Source organism: Zea mays, chromosome 1 (genome assembly GCF_902167145.1).
Source record: "Zea mays cultivar B73 chromosome 1, Zm-B73-REFERENCE-NAM-5.0, whole genome shotgun sequence".
Lineage (NCBI taxonomy): Eukaryota > Viridiplantae > Streptophyta > Magnoliopsida > Poales > Poaceae > Zea > Zea mays.
The window spans coordinates 103,236,218-103,242,045 of NC_050096.1; positions in this window are offsets into that span (position 1 = coordinate 103,236,218).

Genomic DNA, 5,828 nt, shown 5'->3' on the forward strand with positions numbered 1-5,828 from the left:
CAGGTACTGCTTCAATGAAGCGAAGGCCGCTGCCTGTTCTGGCCCCCATGCGAAGTCTTTTGTGCCGCAGAGTGTTTTGAGGAAAGGGAGGCTTCGCTCTGCGGATTTGGAGATGAATCTGTTGAGGGCAGCCAACCTGCCTGTCAGTCGTTGTACGTCTCTGGCTGACTGCGGGAGCGTCATATTGACGATAGCATGGATTTTGGTTGGATTGGCTTCAATCCCGCGGTGCGACACCAGGTAGCCCAAGATTTTCCCCTGGCGAACACCGAAAACGCACTTTTCGGGGTTCAAGCGAAGTCGTGCGTCCTACATGTTCGCAAACGTTTCGGCGAGTTCGGCCAGATGGTCTTCCTTCCTTCTGTTGGCCACGACGATGTCGTCCACATACGTGAATATATTTCTGTCGACTTGACCCTCGAGCACCGTTTTGGTGAGCCGAGAGAAAGTGGACCCGGCGTTCTTAAGTCCCTCCGGCATTCTGATGAAGCAATACGTGCCGAAGGGTGTTATGAAGCTGGTGCTCGCCTTGTCCTCCTCCTTCATGTATATTTGATGGTAGCCGGAGAAGCAATTGAGGAGTGACATGACTTCGCACCCGGCCGCACTATCGACGATTTTGTTGATCCGAGGCAGCAGGAAGTTGTCCTTGGGACATGCCTTGTTAAGACTGGTGAAATCGATACACATTCGCCATTTGCCGCTCTTCTTCTGCACCATCACTACGTTGGCGAGCCATGTAGGGCAGGCGATTGGCTCGATAAATTTGGCCTCAAGCAGGCGACGTACCTCAACCTTAGCGGCCTCTGTCTTTTCGTCGGACATCTTGCACAGCCGCTGTTTCTTCGGCCTTACTGAAGGGTCAATTCCCAAGCTGTGCTCGATGATGGAGCGACTGACTCCGACCAGGTCGAGGGCGGACCAGGCGAAGACGTCTTTATTCTTGGACAGACAGCAGAGGAGTCTCTCCTCGTCATGCGAAGTGAGGTCTTCGCTGATGGTGACAGTTTGCTTGGGTGTTGCCTTGTCGAGGGGGACAGTCTTGGTCCCGTCGTTGCTTTGAAGTTGTGCTTTGTCATGTTCTTTGGTGGTCGGGCTAGCAGATTCAGGGACCTCGCGCTGGGCCGTGAGGCAGTGTACGTTTCTTTGTCCGGGAACGAAGTCTCTTTCTATGTTACGCGCAGCCTGCTGGTTGCCATAGACTGTGATGGCGCCTTGCGGACCTGGGATCTTCATGCACAGATAAAGACCGTGAATGGCTGCCTCGAACTTGTTGATGGAGCCCCGGCCCATTATGGCGTTGTACGGGTACACCATGTCGACGATGTCGAATGTGACTTGCTCACTTCGGGCATTGGGTGCTACACCAAAGGAGAGAGGTAACTCTATTTTGCCGACAGGAAAGGTGCCCTTGCCACGGAAGCCGTACAGCAGGTTGTCCGAAGGCTTGAGCAGACTGTGGCTTATGCCCATGCGATCGAAGGCATGGAGGAAAATGATATCTGCCTGGCTATCATTGTCGACTAAGACTTTGTGCAGATCCCATCCTGCCACGCTGTAGTTGATAACCATGGCGTCGATGTGTGGTGCGCTGCGCAGGTCGACGTCGCGGGCGTCGAAGGTCAATGGTACATGGGACCACTTTGTTTGCACGATTGGACCGGTGACGGCGACGTGGTTGACGCTGCGGTAATGGTCCCTCTTCTGCCGCTTTGTGTCGAAGTCTGCGCTGGACCCCCCAGTGATCATGTGAATGACTCCGCGATACGGTTGATCGGCGAAGTCTTCTTGCTTTGGGGCTTGGGGTGGTTGTGGTGGTGGATGTTTTGCTGTTGCTGGTGTGGGGGTGGGGGTGGGGGAGGTACGATTTGTACCTCCTGGTGATGTTGGTATGCGTGGTGCGGTGGATGCGGAGTGGGGCCGTGATTGTATGGCTGAAGGGGTTGTTGGTATGTGTGTGCGACAACTCTAGGGTTGTCGGCTGGTTGCGTTCGTGCCATCCTGTCTCTGGTTGCCTTCGTTTCTGGGCAGGCTCTTATAGGGTGGGCGCAGTCTTCGCCGTGGAACAGGCAGTAAAATCTGCGTGGCTGCTGCGCGCTTCCCCGGCCCCGACCGCGAGTTCCGTTTCCGCGGCCCTGGGGGATACTCCTGGCGGCGAGGGGCTTCACCAGCGGGGCTCTGGTTGGCGATGTTGTGCACCTGTTGCTGATTGCGGCCGTCCCGACCGGAGTCTGCCTGCGAGGTCCTCGTCCACGTGCGGCTGGGCTGTGGAGTGTCTTTGGGTTTCCTCTGAGACTCGACTTTGCGCTGGTGGAGCTCCTCGGATCTGGCGTATTTTTCAAATAGCTGATACAACTCCTGGAGGTTCTTGGGCGGATCCCTGATGTAGTGGCTGTAAAGGACGCCGGCCCGAAGGCAGCTGATGGCGTACTGGATGGCAATCTGGTCATCGACCGAAGGCAGTTGCGACTTGAGGGTCAGAAACTTGCAGTAGTACTCCCGCAGAGTCTCTTTTTCCATCTGCTTGCAGAGTGAAAGCTCAGCCAAGGCGTCGGTGTCTGGGCGGTACTCTTGGAAGTTGAGCAAGAATTTGTCCCGGAGACTTCTCCAGGAGTCGATGGACAGTGGGGGCAATCTGGTGTACCAGGTGAGGGCTGGGCCTTCGAGGACGATGATGAATGACTTGGCCATGGTGGTGTCGTCCCCTCCGGATGATGCAACGGCGACCTGATAACTCATGATGTACTATGCCGAGTCAGTGCTGTCGTTGTACTTGGGATAAGTCCCTGCCCTGAATTGGCGGGCCATGGTGACACTTGCAGGTGTGGTGCCAGAGGACTTCGCTCGTCAAGGTAGTTGACACCTTGGAATGCCGCGGCGTGTGGGATGGCATGGCCGTGCTGAGGGAAGTATAGGTCTTCGACTTGTGCGCGCTGCTGCAGGGGAGGGCCGTGTTGCAGGCCGAGGTGGCCTTCGCGCTGCATGAGCGCAATCTCTTGTTCGAGCTCCAGGGCCTTCTGCTCTTCGTCGTGTATCATCTGTCGCACCTTAGCTTGTGCAGACACACGTTGGCGCTTGGCCTCAAGGATTTCTTTTTGCTTCTGGAGGTTGCGGTTCTTGATGCGCAAGGCGCGCAGCTATAGTTGCTCCTCCGCTGAGACGCCGATGACTTCGCCGTCCTCGATGACGTCCGCGCCCTCCGGTGGAGCGAAGCTTGGGGGATGTTGTGGTTGTCCTCCAGAGCTGCAGGTGCAGAGACTGCCTTCGGGAGTGGGTTGTTCGTTGCACTGCCTCTTGCTGAGAGCGTCGTCTTCGGTGGCCTCTTGGGTGCCATTGCGAGTGGTTTTTCCGTAGCACGAACGGTGGGCGCCAAATGTTGGAACTTGCTCTCCCGAGCAAGATGATCCAACGGGGGAGTGAGAGCAACGTAAACAAGGTTTCAATTCGAGATGGCAAAAGCTCTGTTAATCTAGCCTCTCAAGGGCACTGTGCGAGGGTATTTATAGGTATCTGAGTGCCCAGCGTCCAGAGTTAAGGACGCATGTGCCCTCAGGCGCCTAGGTTATCCCCAGAATATTCCCATAAAGCAGGGTTACAGACTGTAATTACAGGGAGACCTTTACAAATTAGGCCCGTAATGCGCAGCGGCCACGCAGGTCCTGTTACAATGGGCCGGATCACCCGTGGGCCTCCATGTTGGACGAGGCTGCGAGATGGGACGACCTCGTCACAGGCCTTCGTTCCCCGGCGCGTGGGACGAAGGGTAAGTCCGCCAGTCGTCTTGTCTCCGTTGGTGCAGCGAGGCTGGCGAAGGCATCGAGCAAAGGGTGGCGTCTTCGCCTTCGCCCCAACATTTCCATTGCCTTAATCTTTCGGAGCCCTAAGAGAAGGGCTTCGTACTCTGCAATATTATTTGTGCAATTGAAGTCCAATTTTGCTGCATAGCAGGTTTTAATTTTTTATGGTGAAATCAAGACAACTGCTGCTCCTGCGATGAAGGTTCCCCAAGACCCATCACAAAATATTGTCTAGGCTTCAGCATCATTTGTTTTCTCTTCGTTCTGAGCCCCTGCCGTCCAATCAGCAATGAAGTCTGCTAACGCTTAGGATTGGATCGAAGATCTATGAACGAAATCGATAATGAATTCGTTCAGTTCTGCAGCCCATTTTCCAACTCTCCCTGTGGCCTCTCTATTTCTCATTATGTCCTTGAGAGGTTGTGAAGAAGGTACTATGATGTGGTATGCTTGAAAATAATGCCGAAGCTTCCTGGAAGCCATTAGCACAGCATATAGTACCTTCTCTAACTCTGTATAATTTTTCTTTGATGCACTAAGCACTTCGGAAACGAAGTAGACTGACACTTGTTTTCACGCCTGGCCCTCCTGTTTCTCTTGCACCAGTGCTGCACTAACCGCAGCGTGGGAAGCAACTACATACAATAGCAATTGAATTCTTGACGAAGGTGGAGTTAAGGTTGTCAGCTTTATCAAATATTGTTTCAGTTCTTCGAATGCTTTTTGCTGATTTGGTCCCCATTGAAAGACTTCGGCTAACTTCAGCACTTCGAAGAATGGCAAGCTCCTCTCTGCTGACCTTGAAATGAATCTATTCAATGATGCCAGCCTCCCTGTCAATCTTTGGACACCCTTTCTTGACTTCGGTGGCTACATTCGAAGTATGGCTTCTATCTTACTTGGATTAGCTTCGATACCCTTTGTTGATACCAAGCAACCAAGAAACTTGCCCTTCACTCTGAAGACACATTTTTCTAGATTTAGTTTAACACCAGCCCGCCTGAAGTTGGTAAATATCTCTTGCAAATCAGCAACGTGGTTTTATTTCTTTGTGCTCTTTACTATGATATCATCAACATATGTCAGCACATTTCTGCCGATTTGGGAGTGAAGAACTTTGGCAGTCATCCTGCTGAAGCTTACTCCAGCATTCTTGAGCCCTTCAGGCATCCAAAGTTAACAATAAGTCCCGCTAGGAGTTATGAAGCTTGTCTTCGGTTCATCCTCCTTCTTCATCCAGATTTGATGATAGTCTGAGTAACAGTCCAGTAAGCTCATGAGCTCTGAAGTAGCTGCTACATCCACAAGGGAATCTATTCTTGGCAGTGGAAATTCATCCTTCGGGCATTCCTTATTGAGGTATGTAAAGTCGATGCACATTCTTCATTTTCCATTAGCTTTCTTTACCATCACAGTATTAGCCAGTCACTCTGGGTATGCCACTTCTCTGATAACACTGGCACTCAGAAGTCTTTTTACTTTGTTTCGTGCACCTTCGGCTTTATCGTCAGACATTTTCCGAAACCTCTGCTTTCTTGGTCTGAAGTCCGGGTCTACATTGAGTGAGTGCTCAATGATATCTCTATTAACACCACAGAGATCATTGGCGGACCAAGCAAAAACATCTTTGTTGTTGAACAGGAATCTCAGCAAAGTATTCTCTTGTTCGTCAGATAATTGAGATCACAATAGAACTTTTTGCTCGGCTATGTCTCCATACAAAAGCATGGGCTTTGATTGATCTACTGAAGCAGCATTTTCTCTTTTATGCTTATATTGCTGATGAGCTTCGGATTCATCTATGTTATGGATGGCCTTTGAATCTGTCCAGCTTCATTCGGCTCTCCTGACGGCCTCTTGGCTTTCATGTACAGCAATAGACCCTTGTTCCGAAGGTATCTTCATGCAAAGATACGCTGGGTGAAGTATTGCTTCCAAGGCGTTCAGCGTCCCTCGACCAATGATTGCATTGTAGGGATACTCCATATCAACAATGTCAAAGACAACTTGTTCTGTCCTTGTGTTGTGAAC